The sequence below is a fragment of the Malaclemys terrapin genome, chromosome 6, assembly GCF_027887155.1.
Source record: "Malaclemys terrapin pileata isolate rMalTer1 chromosome 6, rMalTer1.hap1, whole genome shotgun sequence".
NCBI classification, from domain to species: Eukaryota; Metazoa; Chordata; order Testudines; family Emydidae; genus Malaclemys; species Malaclemys terrapin.
Window position 1 is genome coordinate 111,776,667 of NC_071510.1, and position 22,003 is coordinate 111,798,669.

Consider the following 22,003-nt stretch of genomic DNA (forward strand, 5'->3'; position numbering starts at 1 on the left):
TCCTCAGGAGGCCTGCTGCTATTCAAAACAGACAAATAATGGGAGATATCCTTTCCTTTGTCCCAGCACCCAGGGCTGATTTCAGACACATACCTGGACAGTGAGACAGCTTCCTTAACCGGCAAGTTGCCACTTCCAACAGACACACTGCTGTTCTCCACAGATTAGTCTCATTACGCTGAGCTGCTGTAAACAGATCATTTCTACCTTTTTTCAGGCTTACTGTCACAAACTTTACTTCCCCACCAAAAAAAAAAATCTACTCTTTTCTTCCTCAGTTAGGGCTTTAACCTGATCCTCAACTTTAACTTGCTCTAGAGAAACATTTTCCTGAGCCTTATCTAATGCCAGATTCACTTCTGAGATATCAGACAGACACTCAGAAATTTCTTCCACAGATGCACTGCTTCTTTGCACAGATAAACTGCTCTCTTTCTCAGACAAACTTTTGGAGAAACTCTCCATAGGCAAGTCCTTGCCCCTAACAGATACAGGTTCAAGATTATTTCTTTCCTGTGACTGATTTACGTCAACCTGACTGCACAAAGCTTTAATATCTTCCCTATTAAAAGATCTGAAGGAATTGTATTCTTTGCTCCCACAATCATAGGGCCATCAAATCCCTTGCATTTAAGGTGGATTTTAGCCAAAGGAACTCTTACAAAATATTCAGATAAGGCTACAACTGTCACACTTTTTTACCTGGTAAATAATCTTCCTCCCTGACAAGACGTGCTTTAATCAAAGTAATATCTGCTGCTGTGTCTCTCCATGCCGTACACTTTACTCCATTAAGTTCTGCACTGCTACTAAACTCTGTGTTGTTCCCATATTTAGCCTTAATATGAGTTTTAAGGTCAAGTCCTTTAGAGACAACAGTAACAGCCTTTGCACACAAAATGGCACTGGGCTCTATTTGGTTCACCGGTGTGTCTGCACTCACTGTTATGGCATTGCCAGTCACAGGGGTATCAGGTCGTGGGGTGATTTGGAATTTTGGACAATTTGGCTTTATGTGCCCAGGCATTCCACATTGGGGACAGGTAACTGGCTTCCCTTTAGGGTAAGAGGTTTTGAACTTTAGGCTCCCACGAGCTTTTTTAATTCATGTTGGGGTTAGGTTTACTCCTAAATCCTTCCTTTCTTTTGAACTGGGGTGAATAGTGATTATTCTTGCCCAGGAGCTTATTTCTTTCATAACTTCGATTCTGCACAAATTCATCTGCAATTTCAGCAGCATGCAAAACAGAATTGGACTTTCCATCACATATAGCAGCCCGGACCTCATCTGGCACCAAATTTAACATTCATTCAAGTGTAATTAATTGCATTAACTGTTCAAAATTGCCCCAAGCTTTCTCACTAGTAATCCACTTCCTGACCAAATTTAACAGTTTATGAGCATATTCCACATAAGAAATACCATTAGACATTTTAAAATTTCTAATTTCAACCTGTAAGTTTCAAAGGTAACCTTAAAACATTTTAACACAGTATCTTTATATTTTACATAATTCAAGGCTTCATCCATACCCATTTCATGGAACACTTCCCTGGCTTTCCCAGTCAATCTGGTTAGCAGGACAGGCATACACTGCTACTCTGAAATATGGTGAATTTCACACAGATGCTGCTTCCTTATCATTGGCAATTAACAGATTTTTAAGTTCCTGCTCTGGGGCCTTTTTCTTAAGAGGCAACCCCTTTTGTGAGCACAATTCTTCAAAGGTTCTTCTGTCAAGATCTTCATATGATCCTGGCTCACTCATTGTAACTGATTTTTCACCCTTAAACTCTCCAATATCAAAATTAATTTTTTGACAAACGTGGTTCTGATCCAAAAACCCAGTTAACTTGTGTTAATGTTTCAGAGTGGTAGCCGTGTTAGTCTGTATCAGCAAAAAGAAAGGGGAATACTTGTGGCACCTTAAAGACTAACAAATTTTTTTGGGCATAAGCTTTCATGGGATAAAACCCACTTTGACTACGCCACTGTGACCGGGGTCCCAGTGTAGACTAGCGGTGGTCACTCAGTTAGGGTGAACTGCAAAGAATGGGGCAGACAAACCCCCAAAAGCTGGTGAATATTCCAATATTTAGATTTACCAAGCCAGGATAAAACAGCTTTTTTATTACCTTACTGGTTATTCAGTTCCCTTAAAGCAACCCAGCCTCTGGTCTCCATCCAAGTACCCAAGTCAAATATGATGATTTCTGAAAATCTTATTTCATCATATAAAAGAAAAGGTTCTACCAATCCCAAAGGATCGGTCACATTACCTCCCAGGTTATTGAATATTCGAGATCTTTCCCAAATACACACTACAGCCAATTCTTATGAACTAAACTAAAATTTATTAAAAAACAAAAGAGAGAGAGAGAGAGAATGGTTAAAAGATGAATATACATACAGACATGAGTTCAATCCATTGAGGATTCATAGCAGAGATGGTGAGCTTTGTAGTGGCTTTGTAGTCCAATGACCAAATCTTATATTCAGGGCATACCAGCATAGCTAGGACCTCAGTCTTGCGACTCAAACTTCCCCTGATGAAGCTTAAGCTGATCTGAGATGGCAGAATCAGGACCCAAGGATCTTTTATACAATTTCATGTCCTCTTTGACAAGTTGGAGTTCCTCCGAGAACAAAAGGTAATTAGGATGACTTTGAAGGAGGTCCATCACCGGTACTTAGCTATAGGAATTAACATAAGGCAATTGGCTTGTTCCTCCACCATTCACAGATGACTTGCTATACATTTCGAAGAGAGATGAATACAGAGATATCTGGTGTTTACAATTCATTTAAATGCCAGGATGTTCTTTTGATCTCTGGATTAACAGAATACAACATAGACAAGGGCTGTTGATTACCTTGTTGACCCTACTCATATATATATGTAAGTACACAAAAACACAAACATTATCTTCCCACGTGTCTTTTGAGGGTTATTTATTTTGCAGGAAGTTTAACCCTTTCTGGCCATGCAACAAAACTACACAGTTAGGTTGATGTAAGGCAGTTTATGTCAACCTAATTATGTCAGTGTACACACTACTGCCTTGTCCTCGTAAGTGCCATACGACCCTGACATAATAACTGCACCTCCATGAGAGGTGTAGGGCTTATGTCGGTGTAGTTAGGGTGACACAGTGTCTGCATAGACACTGCATAACTTACATTGGCTGTTGGCTGTCTTGTCAATGGAGAAGTGAAATTGACAAGAAAGCCAGGCAGCCAGAGCCTGTCTGTACCCCACAGGCTTCCTGCTCTCAGCCAGGCTGAACCTGCCAGGCTCCCCATTCCCAGACAGGCTGCTGTCCGGAGGCTCCCCACTCAGGGAGTTGAGAAGCCCTGGGTGTCTCCGCTCCTGGCTGGGAGTAGGGAGGTGAGTCTGGAGGGGCAGCTGGGGTCCTGGTGGGGAGCTTAGAGCCCTGACTCTCAGCCCGCCACACTACCCATTTTCAGTCAGCGGAATCGCTCCTCATGAAGACGCACACCACTGTTAGAAGGCGGTAGTGTGGACATCAGCCACTGCAGTAATTCCTTCGGTGGCTATAAGTTGCTAACATATGTCGACTTAGGTTTGTCGTGTAGACATGCTCTAATTCTAAATCATTTGAGGGCATTAACAGTGGTGCCCTAAAAATATTTAAGAAAAGGGCCCCACAAAATGTGTCCCCTTTAGCACGTGGCAGCCCTGTATCTTGGGTGTGCATGTGCTGGCTGAGTGAGTGGTGTTCTAATCATTTGTTTTCCTAGTTAAATGAAAAAATGTTTTCCCCTACCCACAACCAGTGGGGAGGCAGCTCCGCTTGGCAAAATCACATGTATAGAAAGCTGCACTTAGACGGAAATGTTTTTCCCGTAGATCCTGAAAAACATTGAATCTTATTAACAGTAAAGCACAGTGTTCAGCGTATTTAATTGGAAGTGTGGGTGGTGAAGACTTTGGGGGCGGGGCTAGAAGGATTCTGCTTGTCTGGGAAATGTTGCTGAAAATACGTGCCATTTGGTGCAGTCTGGTCCTTCCTTGCCAAGCTTCAGCAACTTCTGTGAGCCCCAGGCATAAGCCAATCCTAGCAGGGATAAACTGGCAGTTGTTTTGTCTCACAGCATTCCCCTGAATACCTTTGCTGGAAGCAGAGGCCACTCTAGCCATAGGCGAGTTGGGCAACTGCTGAGGTTGGCAGATTTGGCCTGGCCACCTGTCTGTCATGATGGGGGGTGGCTTGGCCAAACTTGAGTGATACTGTGACCCCTATGTGCCACGCCACAATTTCACTTGCTCAAATTTGGCCCAACCACCTCTCCATGATGACAGAGGGGGTAGCTGGGCCAAATCTGAGTGGCATTGGAGGGTGACATACTGAAGAGTTGCCTAGGGCATTGGATTGTGTTGGGTGGCCTCTGGCTGGAAGGTTGCAATGGAGCACTACTTTTTAACTCTTAGAATGCACAGTGATAACACACATGAACCCAAACACAGAGACAGAGGCAAACAGGCTGCTTCCGAAGGCAGCAAAGCACAACACGTCCCACCTTGCTTTAAGCTGTCTCTTTTCAGACTGACTTGGTATTGCACGCTTTGCTATAGAGACCCTAAGCCTGCAGGCTGGACCAGGATAACATACCTCCTCCCTATCCCCCAGGTCTCCACTCTTAATAGGGTGACCAGATGTCCCAATTTTATAGGGACAGTCCCTATTTTGGGGTCTTTTTCTTATATAGGCTCTTATTACCCCCCACCCCCTGTCCTGATTTTTCACGCTTGCTGTCTGGTCACCCTAAGTCTTAAAGTGATAGCTTGCAATTCCAATACAATCCTCAGTATACCACAGCAGTGTCCAGAGAGTGGGAGAACTCTGCTGGAGACCAGGAAAGCCAACCCTATGCTTTGATTTGGTGGAAGAATTTTCAACAGTGCATCATCAGTACTAACAGCATGCGCAATAGTTCAGTCTTCAGTGCGTGCAGAAGACATATGGCAGCACCATGTCTCTGCCTCCTGTGTAACAGGCTGGCCACCCATTTTTTCCCCTTAGACTCCTTTCAGCCATTGTAATATCTGTTGGCTGGATCTGTACTGAGAGTTGCCATATTTGGTGGTGAAGCACATCGGCCCTCCCTCGCCCTCTCCCTCAAACCTCCTTTCATGCAGCAGGGGTTGAAAATGACGGTCCCACTTGTGCAAACAGGGGCATTTGTATCCAACAGCTGTTGAAATAAAGTGCTGCTGACTCCTTGTTTTGCCTCCATTGACTTCAATGAAGCTATTCTGTTTTACATCAGCTGAGGCTTTGGCCCTACATGTTTTTTAAAAAAATGTTCTTTTTCTTTCAAATATGTTATGAAAAGATGCAAAAACACCAGCTTTAGGATAAAATTCTGCTCTTGGACTCCCGTAGCAGGTCTCAGGTCCCACATTCTGTTCTCCCTATGGGCACCTCCCATCCCACTGATATCAGTCACCAGGGAAGAGAGGAGAATTTTGGAATCCGTGTACAGAATCACAGCTTTCAATATGTTTCAAACAAAATATTTGGATGTAATTTAAACATGCATCTTGGTGCTTTGTGTGTGTGCGTGTGTGCAAAAGCAAATGGTAACATTTCCCCAAACATTATTATGCACTACATTTAACATTGTAGTTGCTCGAGTCATCCTATTCAACAGAAACTCGTGTTTATTTGGTATATAAAAAGCTCAATCTGAACCACATGGAAGGCTGTTTGCGCTGTATGATGTGGTGTGGGGTATCCTGTCTTTAAGTTATACATGGCTGTAGTTAATTACAAGTTTAATACAGGGCTACAACCAGATTGATTGCTGCCTCAAGTCGTCTTTTTCTGGTTTCCCAGGCTACACCCTCTGAACAAACATAAGAAATGTTGGCTTGCTGGTATGTAGTGGTGCAAAGTCTATAGTAGGCAGCCGCTCATTTATGCTGTATTTTTCCCCAGCTGCTTGTGACTGATCACCATTCTTGGAAGGACAAATCCCAAGATCCACTACTCTGGTCTGGATTGTTTCCCTCAGATCTTTCTCTGCCTTCATAGAAGGTGGTGGTGGAGGTCAGTTAATACTGCCTCGCACTACAGTGGACCTTGTCAGTGTTGTCCATGTCTCCATCACCTCTGGGTTAGACTATTGCAGTGTGCTCTCCATGCGGCTACACCTTAAAATCCTTTGGAGACTGAAGTTGGGATAGAAAGTAGCAGATAGCTATGGAGCAGTTCATGTTTCTGGGAGAATATGGCACCAGTGTTCTGAAGTCTGCAGTGGCTGCCTATTGGTCTTCTGGGTGAGTTTAAAGTGATGGTTATGACTAGAGCTGAGTAAATAAATGATTTTTTTTAATCAGTGCGCAAACCAAAAAAATCAGTTAATTTTAAACCAAAACTGATTTTTTTAAAAAAATGTTTCCTGCCAAAATGTTTCATTTCACCCAAAACAATTTTTTTTCCAGTTTTTCATTTAGTTCAGTTTTTGGGTGGTTTTTAACCCTTTAAACATTTTAAAAAAATAAATCTACCTACATTTTTTAAATGAAAATGTAACTTGAGAATGGAACTGTTTTGAAAATGTCCAAAAAAATTGCATTTGGCCGAAACTATTTGCCAAATTCAACCTGAATTCGCAGATAATTTTGGTCACCTTCAAAACTAAATTTTTCGGCAAATGTATTATTCAACTGAAAAATTTTGTCCAGCTCTACTGATGACCTCTAAAGTCCTAATTGGCCTCGGAACTGTCTACCTGACGTATTGCCCTAGCTGCAGTCAGAAGATTCTCTCATCATAAAAAGGGGATGGGGCATTCTTGGTCCTGGCTGTGGGAGTCTGGCCATGACTTCCCCCCATTCTGGTCATGCTGCAAAAGCTCTTTGTTTAATGAGGTGTGTAGGGTCAGGATGTGGATGTATTCCTGGGTGTGACTTGGGGTCGAGAGGCTTTTCTGGAGTTTTTACATTTCTGTTGTTAGCTGGCTGGGATAATCACTTGTCTCCTGAGATGAAATCTGACCATACATGTCTGCATCAATTATGTGTTTCGATTTGTATCTCAAATGGCAATTTATGTGCTTGACTTGTAAGTTGGTGTGTTAGACTAACAAAGGGGATCAGACCGCTTCAGCACCTTCACCCACAGGGGGAGACAGCCATCAGGCTGGCGAATACAACCCATTGAGACTGACTGTATGGGACTAACTGCCCAAGCATTGGAGTAGCCATCATTGGGGTATTCTCCTGGAGAAGGCCTGTTGGATTCTCCTGCGGACTGGAAGGAGGTGGTTTGAACAGGGTAGGCTCAGGCAGAGACAACCAGATTGAGAGAGACAGACTCAGAGGAGGATTTGGGTTTGGCTAGAACAGAGGTCGGCAACGTTTGGCACGCGGCTCGCCAGGGTAAGCACCCTGGCGGGCCGGGCCAGTTTATTTACCTGCTGATGTGGCAGGTTTGGCCAATCGCGGCCCCCACTGGCTGCGGTTTGCCGTCCTGGGCCAATGGGGGCGGCGGGAAGCCATGGCCAGCACATCCCTGTGTTCTGAAAAGATTTAATGAATAAAATCTCTTCTGGCACGTGAGCAAATTATTGCAAGAAGCCTGAAGGAGCTGAGGGTGGGATGCTTGCGAAACCACGCTGTGCCACAAGGGGGTGTGATCTGGGGAGGGGCCCCCTGTGATAGTGACTGTATCGTGGGTCACAGGTGCCTGTAATCCTGTTGGACCTGCGATTGACACACAGGATAGTGTGCCTGGGTCTTGGTCTAGAACTCGGGTGGGGGCTCTTAGAGAGACCAGAAAGCAGGCAGAGGTGTAGCTAGACTTGTAACGCTGATATTTCCATTTGATGATTTCAGACTAACTACATATGTCAGTATTTAGGCTGCTGAGAGAGTGCTGCTGTAAGTGTAACTATTGTCAGGGTGCTCGGAGCTTTTGTATGAGCATTCCTTTCCCATCGGCTCTAAGGTTAAACCTAACCGATCCAGAGTGCTAATAAAAGGGACACTATCAACCCAAAGATCATTATGTAGCTGGTCTACTCACTCCCCTTTAGAAATGTCAAACTGAAATCACGCTTCAAATCAATTGTTTTCTTTAGTGGCTTATATCAGTAACGTTTGTGAAGCGGGAAGCAGTTGGCCCAGATTATCAGTGGCTCTCACCAATGTGAAATTTCCTCACACTCCTGCCTGCTTGTGCAAAATCCTGCCTTTCCTTATGTGCACAGGACGTGAGGTGCCTAAACACCCAATGTGCATGTGGAGGTGAGGAGTTTGGAGACCTCAGGATATTTCCAAAGGTGCATAGGGTAATCCCAACTGCCCCTGTGCCTCTGAAAATCTTTCCCCTTTCTCGAGAGCCTTGGCTTTTTTGTTGCTTGGTATTTGCCAGTTTCTGTGTGAACCAGCTCAAATTCTGCTCTGGAAGAGAGAGAGAGAGAGAGAGAGACAGACGCACACACACTCTCTCTCTCTCTCTCTTCTCCCCCCCCCCCCCCCAAAGGAGGAGTGGCTGATAGAGTGGAACAGCTGCTGTGTATTCAGAGATGTGAAGAGTCTAAATGAATTATGTCACTCCTAATTAATTCTTCCTGTTTCCTCTTGACTTCATGCTTAAATTTACACCCAGGCTGCACTTCCTACTCCCTTTCCCCTAGCCAGCAATGATTTCCTATTTTCCCACCCAAACGCCAGGACTCTGTCTAGCTTTGTTCTCCTCAAAAAGTAACCCTTGTGACCCCATTTCAAACAGCATTCTCCCCTTTCCCCTATTTGTTCTGACCGGTAACATCTGCATGTCATTGATACCCCTCACCTACTGCCTCCTTTCCAGGCCCTGGCCAGTTCCCCCTGGCCTCCCTCACATCCACTCCCTCAATTTCCTTGTCCAGTATAGATGCTGGGGTCTGGTTCTTTCTTGATAGAAGCAGGTTTCTGAGGGAAGGGAGGCCCCAGGGCTCACTAACTATCACTTATTGTCTAAGTATAGATAACCGTCCAGATTCGGGCTCACATCAAGTCACCTTTGCATTCTGGTAGCACAAAATATACTTACGGCTGCCCCAAATCGGCTGCTCAGGTTCCCTTTTGTTCAGCAATCCTCAATAGGTGTTGAGCCAGCCTCGCCTGTTCTCTGTCACCCTTGCTGATCCCCCGCCATAGAGGCATGCAATTGGAGGGGGAGGTGGACATTATGGGGCTGGTAAATGCTGCTGCCATTTAAAGCAGGCTACTCTAAGCTATGAGAGGGGCCAAATCCCACTCCCAAAACTGAAGGGCTCAGAAATATGGTGAAAAGCATCTGCTCTCCCTGCCCCCAAGAGCATAGAGTTCCAGTCCATCTGTGGGTTCAGTCCAATAATCTTTGAAGAGCGGGTTTCCTAACTCAGGGGTATATTTTCCTTCAGTGTCCAGGCAGTTACCCATACAAATCTGGTTAACGCTTTGATGTGAAGAGAAGTAGCTAATTAACTTTGCACACGGCCTGGGTAATTACGTTTGGAAAGTGAGAGGGCATCAAAAAACAACCCTGGCATCAAAAAACAGCTACTGTCTGCTAACTTCAGTGCTATAGCTACTGCAGAACAATTACAAGGTATCGCTTACCTTCCCAAATCTGATTCTCACTTCTGTATAGGCTTCATCACATGGACTCCTGCTAGATCTGAAGTGTGCTTGTATACGTCTATAATGGCAAACTCTCTGGGGCAAGAACTGCTTCTACCTCTGTCTGTACAGCACCTTGTACAGCAGCTGTCAGTGTGATTCCTAGCACAGGGAAGTAGACAGACATGGGTTAGATCTGCTTGTGGGTTAAAAGTCGCATGGCTGTCGCAGTACGGGCTAACTGCCTGAATGTGTATGTAGGGGGATGGGGTGGGCTTGTATTCAGGCAGTTAGCCTGAGCTGCCACGGCCAGACTGCTATTTTTAAAGCACACTAGCTCAAGCAGAGCTGCCATGTGTTTCTCCCCCTAAGCAGACAAACCCTAAGGTACTTTTATGGCTGTCTGTGTAGACAAACCCTAAGGTACTTATATGGCTTCCCCTGCATAGCCGAACATCTCACAGTCTTTGATGTTACAAGGATATTCATTAATGTGAGGTCAGGAAATGTTATCCCTATTTTAAAGATGGGGAACGGAGGCACCGAGAGGCTAAGTGACTTGCCTAAGGTGGAGCAGGGAATTGGTCCCATGCAGTCGTAGGCTAGTTCACTGGGCTATCCTTCCTCTCTAATACACATCACAAAAATACGCTAAGGTTGTGATTTTTTTTCAAAGCTAAAGAATTAGAATCCCAAACCCTATTCAAATTAATGGCATGTAGACATCCAAATGGTATAGACGACTTTGGAACTCTGTCTCCTTTTTTAAATGTGGGCTTGTCAGCAAGTCATCTGAATAGACTGCTAACCTAACTGATGAGAATCTGAGCTAAGCTATCTGCATTGTGGGGTTTTGCCCCATTTGGACTCTCTGAACTCCAAGCACAGAAATAAATAAATAATAAACATCTGAACAGAGCAATATTTCAATCAGCCTTGTTCATATCACTTTTCCAGAAAGATGCAATCTAACCTCACACTGACCCTTGAGTATATATCGAGAGGAGCAGTTACATAACGGAGAGGAGAACAAAAATACACTCAAGGTTTGCTTAGCCAACAGAACTTGAACCAAACTGACATCCCTCATACAGCAAAACGTCACTCCTTTTAACAGGAAGGGAGAACTTGGAGCACATCTGTCTAGCATGTGTGCCCTGTCATGCTTTCTCTTCCACTAGGCATCTTTCTAACTCTCACTTTATTATTAAAAATAAAATGTGTTTGCAGTTGCATCTTCTGGTGCTGCCTTTGGTAATCTCCTCTACAGATAATTAGTCTGTGCATAAAACAGTTGGTCTTGAATTTCAGTGTTGTTCTAGCTTCCATTTGTGTGATTCAAAGCAGGTCATTAGCAATCAGAAACTCCTGGAACCTGTTCCTGACTCTGTAACTGATTTATTAACCATGGAGAAGTCACTGAATCGCTTTGGACCTCCATTTACCCCAGCGTCCAGCACAATATGTATTTCGTGATGGTTGTGGAGATTTGACTACTATTTTATAAAACTCCTTTGAGATTCTAAAAAGAGAGGCACTATTGTGTATTATTAAATGTAAAGAAAGGAACTGTCAATGTGATAAGGTTCCAAAAGCAACACTAACTTGGCTGCATTCCACAACCTATATATTTCAGTGTATGTTTTCTGGCATATACACATTTAACATATTACCAAAATAACAAGGAACAGAAAAAAACAGCATATGTGCAATATGGCCAAGCTAATTTTGCTGCCATACTCTTAACTTTTGCATTTCCTGATTTCTCCTTTCACCCGCTTTTTTCTTAATTTTAGTTAGAGAGCGGAAAAATAATTGTTTAATAATGTTAGAATCTAAGTGATCAGCACTGGGGTTTGAATTTCCCACCACCAAGGAGCCCTGGGATGGGGAAGGAGTGAGTTTCCATCTATGCTGCTATTATGGTTTCATTTGACAAGGTTTGGTTTGTGCAAGGTTGGGATAACAGTGCACCTGTTTACACTGTGGGAGCTCCATCTTTACAAAGGAATTTTTTTTAAATGAATACTTTGAGTTTGTATGGCAGCGATCTCTTAAAATTAAGTAATCAACAACTTTTTCATGTTTGTGATTTTTCTCCTATTCTTGGTGCTCAGATTGGTTTTCGTTTTGTTTGTTCGTGTTTTGGAGGGTTTTACTATGTATTTCAGTGGAACTCTTAATCTTCGTTATGCAACTTTGTTCTAGTAGCAGCTTGAGAGCAGAGACTGTAGCCCTGCCTCTGACCAAACAGATGGTGAGGCCAGTGATGTCACAAAAAGGCAGGACTTCATTAGGATCTGCTAAAATCTCCATTTTCTCTATTCTTTTCTTCCCCCACCGCTCCAACATGCAATGGCACTGGTCCTCAGTGAGGCCTATATTGTGCCCAATATCAAATTCCAGCAGTTTTTGCTGTAGTCCTGTTCAAATGAACTATGGTTATAATTTTTTCCTCCACAACTAGAAAATGCCATTTCTCCCCCCAACTCACCTTCACCACAATGCAACAATAGTTGAAAGGATGTTGTTCAAACTCCTCTTCCTCACCAAAGAAAAATCCATAGAGACCAAATATGAAAAGTGATGAGCATACAAAACCAGAGGATTATAATGCAAATTGATTTGCAACCTTAAATATAGTGGATGGTGCCAGTTACCAGCTGAAATAAAGTATTATTGTGTCCCTTCATTTTGAGCCTGTTGCCATCTTATATAGTCATGTGGCTTTAACCTTATTTGTATTCCTTAAAATTATATATGCTACAGTCTTGTCATCTCCTCCAGTGTAATCTTAGAAACATTTAACAGGCTCTAAATAAATGCCCCAATCCAAAAAGCTTTTGAAATCTGGGTCCAAATTATGTGATTCAGGCCAATCTCTAATATTTTTATTCCATCTTTCTATTTTGGGATTTTAAAAAATCAAAGTAGGTCTGATTTCCCTCTCTTCCCCTCAGTCCCCTGACTGTGCAGGTAAACAACCAGAAAACACATACTTCTTGCAAAACTGTGCATATTCCTGCTGAGGTTGTTGATAGTGGAGCTCATGCACGAGGAAGTGCCATAAATTAAAGGTAACCATATTGACTTCTGCACCATTTAATACATAGCAGGGGAAATGTTTAAAAGACTCCTATAACTGGAGGACAAAAGAAAATATTTCTAGATGTTAAAGTTGGCATTACAAATGGAGGAGATGGGAATGTGGAGGACCATGGATGGAAATGCAGAATGATAGCTAAGAGACAAACTAAGAAGCCATAAAATAGTAAGTTATTTGGGTCATTGCTCTTGAGTTGCAGGCTGTTCAGTGAGCATCACGGTGAAATGCTGATTTTAAACTGCTGTGAAAGATTTTAGATTAAAACTTCTTAACACAATTTGCGAGAGAGAGTGGTGCTTCTGTCTAGCCATGAGGGGAATTCAAATTAGAATTTAAAGATGATTCTAAAATGAGATTAAAAGAAGAAACTGTTTCATGCAGTAGCAAAAGACACAAGGATCATTCTGTATCTGTATGGAATATCTCACACTGCAGCATCCTGCATTGTCACTGAGCCTCAGGGGTACTTTGCAATGCATTAAGCGGGCAAAAATGTCATTGATGGGCATGATGACCTTTCTGTGACCAAAATTTATTCTAAAAGGAACGGGTGCACTAGTGGCCTTTAAATATATTTGACATTTCCTCCCCTCTTCTTGGTTTTCGGAGATTGCTACACAAATGAGCATCTACAGTCTTAGGCTCAGATCCTGCAATTGACAATGCACAGGCGAACTGCTGAGCTTCATACAGGGCTCACCATGCGTGCAGCAGTCCACCTACAGGTTGTCAGATATAGAACTGGAGCAATAAAAGACACAACGCCCCCTCTAGTACAGCAGCAGAAATATATAGCCCTGTTTCAGAGCCTTGATTAGCGTCAGGTGTAGGGCCAGTTTGTGATGTGGTAACCCTTGGCTGGTCAGTTGGGGGCATCATGTCACACACACTAGCTCTGCTCTTGAGAAATAGTTCTTTGCTTAAAACTTATAATGCACTGTGGTAACATTCTGGCTAAGGTGAGTGTCCTCACTGCCGGCTAATGAATAGAATGTCAAACCTACCTGTGTGTATTGAGCCCTAATGCTGCTACAGCTAAAGAAGCTTCAAACACCTTCAGCTCAAGTTATAGAGGCCTGGAAGCAGAGGGATCTGACTTTTGTCTCCACTTCTGACTATTAGGTGTTGGTGCTCACGGAATTGTTGAACTGGTTCTGTAGAAGAACCCATCTCTTGGCCTTTTCCTTTCACCATCTACCCTCACACCTAGGTAGACTATTTCCAAACCGAAAGAGGCACTATACAGTGGTGTTGTAGCTGTGTCGGTCCCAGGACAGTAGAGAGACCAGGTGGGTGAGGTAATTGTGACACCGTAGCACATCCGTATTCACCACTGTCATGTAATTAGGATATGTGTTCTACAAAGTATGCCTTGTGAGGTATCATTCTAAAAGTCTTGATCTGCTAGACATTAATATCTCGTTGGATTGTGTGTGCCTCCATCGTATGTGAAGTTTGGCTATGTATGTGTTACTGAAACATGTTGTAAGGTTGAAAACACCCACAGGCAGCCTTTCAGGTACAACAGTAAAAAAGCCAAACAATGTTAATGACTTATTGAGGAAATGCACACAAGCACAGGGATTATCCCAGGAACTGTGTATCATAGAAACTGCTCAGTGATAGCACTACGCAATGGGAACTGTTTGGCCTGGGTCACAGCAAAAGAGCTTTCCAGGAGGTGGGAAGAAGATATAAAAAGGGGACAATGACATCATGATGGTACCTCACTCTTCCTACAACACCATACCTGGAAACACCTGAGGGGCAAGGACTGAACTGTGGGAAGTGATGGTCCCAGGTTAGAGGGATTTTTAGCCTGTGTATGAAAACCTGGGAAAGCCAAGGCAACTTGTGCCTTAAGAATTTGCCTGCCTGTTTGTCACTCAGGTTGAGAATTTGCTAATTCATATCCTACCTATCTATTGTGTTAAGTTCAGTTTGCGGTTTTGTTTATTTACCAAGGTAATTTGCTTTGATAGACTGCTGCTGGGAGGGGGAAATCCAGCATGGGGTAACGCTTCTGCTGGCGGGGAGCAGCCTGGCCCCCCCCCCGCTGCCACCGCCGGTCTGGGTGGGGGACGGCCTGTGGCCCTGCTGCCACTGCTGCTCCGGGTGGGGGGCAGCCATGCCCCTGCTGCCGCCACCACTGCTGGTCCAGGCGGGGGACAGCCCGGAGCCACACCGCCACTGCCGCTGGTCCCGGACTGTTGCTCCAGGGCAGCGCCAGGGACCAGCTGAGTGGGGCTGCCAGAGCAGTAGCCAGTGCAGCTTCCTCAGCTACTGAGGTGGTCCTGTGGTCAGCTGTACCAGCACTGCAAAATTGACGGAGGTCACGGAAAGTCATGGAAGCCATGACCTCTGTGAATGATTCGCAACCTTACTTATAATCACTTAAAATCTATCTTTGGTAGTTAATAAATTTGTTTTTGTTTGTTTGTCTACAGCCAGTGTGTGGAAATTATAACTTGGGGCAGAAAGCTATTGCATATCTCTCTCCACAGTGAGGGAGGGGGTGAATTTTATGAGCTTACTCTGGACAGTTCCCTGTGCAGTGCAAGACAGTATAATTTTGGGTTTACACTCCAGAGAGGGGTGCGTGCCTTAGCAACCGGGAGGTGCCTTCACTGAGCCTTCCCATGAAGAGCTGATCTCAGCATCTGTGTGTGAAGCTGCGGCTGGGTCTGTCCCTACCTGTATGTGTGCTAGAGGGGGCTTGAGGGCCTGTCAGAGCAGTATAGTGCAAAGGGAGTCCAAGCTGTGGGTCAGGCGGGCTCAGTGGTACCCCAGTTCCAGGTGGCACTCTGGGAGGAACCCATCACAGTAATATCTTCTGTTGGTGACGGAGATGAGCTTTTGAGCTTATACAGAGATCTTCTTCAGGTCACTGGTATTTAATGGCACTTTGATCTGACTTTTAAAGTTGTAGCAAAAATGTACATTGTTACCTATCAGACCTATAGACACTTTTACCTATGAGTCTGTCTTAATATGGAGGGTGTCCTCCATTGGCTCTGATGTGTAGTCAGTCAGTGGGGTATCTTTCAGTCTTGAATGCTCAAAGCAGGAACTCTGTATGTTCTGATCCTGTATTTTCTGCTGGGCAGGACATGAGTTCTACTGCTTCCATTGACTGCTGTTACGCTATTAAGATGCTAGCTGCCCTCCGTACATACTATGTAATCCCATTCCATGAATGAATGAGCACTGTTTATTAGGACATCTGATAAATAGTATTCATTCATGGAAAACACAGTAATTATAAACACACGGTAATTTAATAACTATATGTGTAGTTAATGGCGGGGGTGAGGGGAATAACATGACACATGGCGGAAGGGTTAAAATTTATGGGTGAATGTTGCCATCCAACTCTTTATTAACTGAATTGGGAGTCTATTAAATCAGGTCTGTTCCTTGGCACAAGAGACACACATATATTGTTGGTGTTTATGGATTATGATGATTTTGGAAAGCTTTCCTAAAGGCAGTGCAAAAACACTTTGTGGCTGTAATCCAACTTGTGTAGAATACATAATAAGATCAAGTCAATGGTGGTGTAGGAGGTTAGGCAGCATGTTGTTTTCTTAAGGAGTTTAACATGCTTGTAGTAATTAAAATAATCCTGCTTAGGAAATAGCTTCTATTAAAGTAAAATCTTTGTAGCCTTGTTGCATCCACATTTTAAAACTGCTTTTCTTTTGGCGTTTAGGCAGTTTTTTCCCCTTAGATTGTTCATTCCTGCTCTTTCTCTTATATGTGTATATATACACATCCAGACACTGTAAAAGGTCAGTTTTATAACTAAGTGCCTGTGACTGTCGCTTCTGATTGCTTTTATAACATAGACAGAAATTTCCCCTATCCTCACAATATATCAAATTATCAAAAGACACACAAATCTAAAGCTAAAGCAAAAATGTCAAATACACCATTCCAACTTCTTCCAAAGCAAGTGCCCATCACATATTAAAGATATAACCCCAGTAAAACATCAGCCCTAAGATAAGAGATGTAAAAAGTCTAAAAATCAAGCCAAGTCCTGCCTTAAATTTTTATGCGAAACTCCCATTTATTCTATAGAGGTTTCCTGTCTGGATCAGTGGTAGCCCTAGTGTGGGTGAGGTGTGCTGGGAAATAAGGGAAGTCTATATTCTTAACCCTTTCCACAGATAGGAGAGACCTAGAAGAAGCAGGGTCTGCTCATGGTCTCTCCTGGATATTTTGGCCAAGTAATCCCCTTTTCTTTATTTGGTTTTGTAATGTTTAAAGTGACTTTTGGGCTGAACACGTCTGACAAGTTTTAAAAACCATTTCTGGGGGTATTTCACTGTCTTTTGGGGCAAACTGAAGTAAAAACCCTGCAAGGGGAGCTTTCCTGTTTCTAAATTCCACAAGTGTATCTCTCCCTGTTGCACCTCTGTTCATCTCTCCTCTGTTTGTAGTCCCTTCCAGATACTGCTCTGTATCTGTGGAATCAGACAGCTCACCCTGAAACTGCTGGATTTTTATCTGCAAAGTAACCCAAACTTTCTTCACGATCAGGTACCCAGTGAGAGCAGCTTGGGTTAACCAAACTGCTCATTATTGCAAACGAATCTGCTGATTGAGTTTTACAGGTGTGATGCTGGCGGCAAAGAACTTCCATCTTCTGCACATCCACATTATTACAATCCAAAAAAGTCTCTAGGACATGCATTCAACTGCAGCCCAAGACTCCCATAATTAGTTCTGTAGCTATTTTCCCTCCTGTTGCATATGTCGTAAATCATCTGTAAAGTAAGGTGACCTGTGAGGACAAAAACAGAGAAGATGGCGTGTAGGGGTACTCTGTGGGTGGTGGAAGTTTATTATAACATCCTACCAAATCCTTGCTCGTGCCGCTCTGACAGACCATTCTATCTTCCCTCAAGGCCTTTTAGAAGAATTTTGGTCTCATCAACTCTCAAGGATGGACCATCAAAACAGGTCCCCTGCCCCAATAGAATAGTTGTGCCCCTTACAATACAGGAGATAATGGCCACTCCATAATTTTCAACTGCCTAACTAACCTCCAGTCCCAGCCCAAACACTAGGGATGAAATCCTGACTCCTTTAGAAGACAATGGCGAAACTCCCATTGTCTTCAGTGGGGCCAGGTCTGGCCCCATGGATCAGGAGTGTCACCTGCTGTGTATCAGCTGTGTGATGGGATACAATGCAAGGATAAAGCATTTCAAAGAATGAGTTCCAATGAGTGATGTTGCCCAACACTGTCAGATTATTTCGAGGCAGGAGGGCAGTCAGGAAACTTATGAGGAGAAAATATTGTACAAACTTTCAATTTTTCTTTAATACTTTGTTAAAACGACTTTCAGTTTTACAGAAAGAAGGCATGCAATTTAATTACTCTCTTTATATATGAGTAAGCACAACTCTTCTTGTACCAGCTACATCTCTGAATGAAAAGAAAATCTTAAAAGGATGTCTGTGTGAAGAGAGAAAGGAATAGAAAATCTTTTCATAGCAGTACTCCTTGTTAAATGTAAATAAGAAATGGGACCTTATAGGAAACACCAGATATGACATCCTCTTCCCCAACCAGACTTTTGGGAAGTTCAGAGTCAGCTAATTCTCCATGGGTTGAAATTCACATGTGCAGAGTGGGACAACACGAGGCCTACGTAATACTAAATCCTCACAATAAGGTCACATGGAACGTAAGTGGTGCATAGGCCTTGTTCTGGTCCTCTACACAGGAGTGAACATTGTGACTCCAACTTATTTCTGATAGTAGATTAATTTAATAATAGGAGCAGTTTTGGGCCCTGATCCTGCAGTGAACTCCATGCAGGCAGACCATTGTGCCCTTGTGGAGTTCACTGCAGATCAGAGCATTAGTCTAGTGCAGGGGTTCTCCACCTTTTTTGAATCACCCTGTCCCCTCCCCCATGTGTGTTGACTCCATGAGTGAATGAGAAGGCTCACTGCGCTCCCCCAGAAGGTCAAATGTGCTCCTTGGTTGGGAATTTGTGATCTAGTGCACATAACAGCCATGAAAACATCAGTGTTTAAAACCAGCAGCTAGATAAGGTTTGTGATCAGCCATTGTGAGTTTGTTCTGATGAGGTGGCACTTCTGTCTTTTGTTCATTGGTGAGCATGTTGCCCCTCAGTATCTTGCATCCGGTAGCGTTTTGGAATAAGTCAGAACTTCTCTACTCCCATCTTGCTTGTGTAGTAAAATGAATCTTTTTCAGTGGACTCCTGTTAGACTATTACTCCCAACACAAATTAGCCCTGTGGCTATAAGTTACTTCTGAGAACAAAACTGGCTTTCTGCCTTGCTCGTTGTTATCCTAGAACAATTTGTGTTAAATGGTAGAAAAAATTAAAATGGTGGATTAACTTTGACGTCTGTTGCTGTCCCACTTCAGAACACTCCTCACAGCTGTTCAGAGAAGTACTTAGCCCCAAAACACCAGAGTTCTATCCCCCAGGGCTGGAGTAGAAAAAGTTGTGAATAATTTGACTTGAAGTCAAGGTGGTGTTCAATGGAGCAGGAAATGAGGAATGCTATTTTTAAACGCTGAAGAACTTATTAAAGAGCAATAACAGTTTTCATTAGACAAAAAGCTTTGGGGTTTGTAGGACTGTGATTCGTTCATCATGCTTGTGTTTTTCAAGGGTCCCAAAGTGAATCTGTGTGTGTGTGTGGGGGGGGGGTAGGGGAGGTTGTTTGTTTTTGAGGTTTTTTGTTTGTTGAAGCATCTGTGGGTCTATGAGAAGAATTATGATGTGGATGAGCATTTAAATAACACAAATCTCAGCATACTGGTTTATGACCCAATAAAACTGATAGACCAGGTGTTGCCAAATGTTAGCATTAAAAAAAAGAAGCAGCAGCTTTTGTATTTGAGAGTAAAACTGTCCTTTCTAGGAGTTAGCAAATGTTTCCTGAGCTCTGTATCTCTTGTTCCACTTCTGTGATCTTCTAAGAATCCTGGAGTTGATCAAGAAAGGGGCTTAAATTGGGAGAAGATTGCATTTTACTCTGACCTAACTGGGAAGCCAGCCCTAGTTTGAAGGCAACTGTCGTGGTTTAAAATGGAGAAAACAGAAGAGCTAATTTCCACTTCTTCACCCAAGACAGAAAAACATGTTAATGCAAAGAAGAGTTGACATTAAAAAGTTATGTGCGTATGAGCAGAAATGAGGTCAGCTGTCTCAAAATAAGATTCAGATCCCCAAGGCTGGAAGAAGTCACTTTGATTTTTTTCCAGATCTTTGAGTTTCTTGACAGTGAGTATCTTGCCTAAGGGCTTCTTGGGAGGATGCTAAAGGTAAAGCCAGCAGGTCCAGTTATAGGGACCCAATTTTTATTTTCCTTCTGAACATAAATCCAGCAAAATTGCTTGGAAAAAGAGCACTAGTCATTATATTGACCCATCAGAATGCTTCTAACCCTGGCAGATCAAAAGCTTGAGTCCCCTAACTTATTAAAATGTTTTCATGATTAAGTTTTAATAAATTAAAAAGTTAATAGTTGCACAAAACCTAAAGAAAGATTAATATTTGTACCTTCAATGTGGTTTCGATTCTCCGTGATGTCGAAGAGGCCATTTCGGAACCACACTTCTGTTGACATTAAAATAATGGCCACTTTCATGTTCAGGAGGAGCGACGACTGCCCACTGAAGTTAAGTGGAAGATGTATTTGATTTTAGTATTTTCTCTAATTAACTGAGAAATCACCTCCCCCCATTTTGTTGGTGTGCATGTGCAATATGTAAAACTGCCTAAGGGATTTAGACACCCACATCTTATTAACATTAATGGGGATTTAGCATCCAAATCCCCTCAGTGGCTTTAAAGCTGCTGCTGCTCAGACTTGTAGTACTCTTTGGGCACTGCTCCAGGACTTAATAAAACAAATTCCAGACTTTGGAACAGGGTAAGTTTTGATTCTTGCCTAGCTAACTTGACCACAACATCCAAAAATGGTGGTGGTGGGCTGAGGTCTGGGGATCTAGTGACATGGGTGGGTGGGAAGTTAGCAATTGTCCACCTGATAAAAGTGAATTCCACCCTGGGTATTACTTTGAAGGCATGTTTCCAGTTCTTGGCTTGCAGCTTGTTGTTGAAAAGGGCTGCTTCTTGGGAGTTCTGCCTGCTCTTTTAAAGAGCGCTGAGCTTTAATGCTTTCAGTGTAAAGTTTTGAGTTATCGGGCACAGTACCAAGTGTTTTCAGCATTGAGGGTCTCAGTTTCCACACTTTTGCTTCTCCCCAGCCTAGAACTATTGAGGCAGAACCCTCAAGAATGTTCTCTGTGTACCTCTGTGGAATCATGTGATGCAAGTGCTGAGGGGTGTGGCATAGTAAGGGTTTTTGTGAAAGTGTTTCACCAGTCCCCAGAAAGGGTCTAATGCGTGGTTGCACCCACAGTGCCTTGGGTTATGAACTAGCGTTTCTCCATAGCTAGCCTAGCTGAGTGTCTGGCTCACCAATGAAAATGGATTTTTTTGTCTCATCCTGATCCCTACTAGACACTTGAAAAACCACCACAGTTCCACGTGGCTGGTAATCTGCACATGGAATGAATTAATAAGGGGGGCTGCCCATCAGGATTGGGTTTACTTGGTTGGGCTGTGTGAAGCAGCTTCATATAGTGCCTGCTCATACTGTGGCAGCTGAAACTAGTCGATCCTATTATATTTTCACTTTCAAAAGGCCCAAATTCATCCACAACATAGCATCTCTCTCTCTCTCTCCTATATCCCCTGCCACGCACCCCTATGTTAAAAGAACATTAACATTTCAAAGTCAAGCACTCAGAAGTTGGGAAATACCAGAATTAAGATTGTGTGTGTGTGTGTGTGTGTGTGTGATACAAAAATGTGAGTCCTTCACAAAATCAGGTCCTAGGTATCTCAAATTCCACCCCCATAAAATTAGTGGAAACTTCTGAACGTAATCTCTCTGTGCCTCCGTTCCCATCTGTACAAGAGGGATAATACCACTTCCTCATCTCACAAGGGTGTTGTGAAAATACATTCATTCATGTTTGTGAAGTACTCAGATACTAAGGATGATAGTTCTGAGTGCCAAGGAAACGAATAATTCTGTCTTCAGAGCAGAGTTTGAATAGTGTGCAGGAAATAACGCCTGGAGTCACAGATTAAACAGTGAGGATAGAACAAAATATTAAATTGTTTCTTCTTAAGTGAGCACTGTCCATGCTGTATACTACATAGGGCAGCATCCTGTGGAAAAAATAGTATATGATCACGTAATTAAAGAC

The 22,003-nt window shown here is 43.1% G+C and overlaps 1 protein-coding gene across 4 annotated transcripts in view; it reads left to right on the forward strand.

Moving 5' to 3' along the window:
• PDZD2 (PDZ domain containing 2) overlaps window positions 1–22,003 on the forward strand; it is a 308,625-nt gene that overhangs the window by 58,364 nt on the left and 228,258 nt on the right. The window contains exon 1 of one of the 4 annotated variants that reach the window (XM_054031839.1): window positions 6,233–6,305. The exons of the other annotated variants lie outside the window; for them this stretch is intronic. The gene's annotated coding sequence lies outside the window, so the exon portion shown is untranslated. Of the gene's footprint in view, window positions 1–6,232; window positions 6,306–22,003 lie in introns of those variants that run through there. 4 annotated transcript variants of the gene reach the window in all.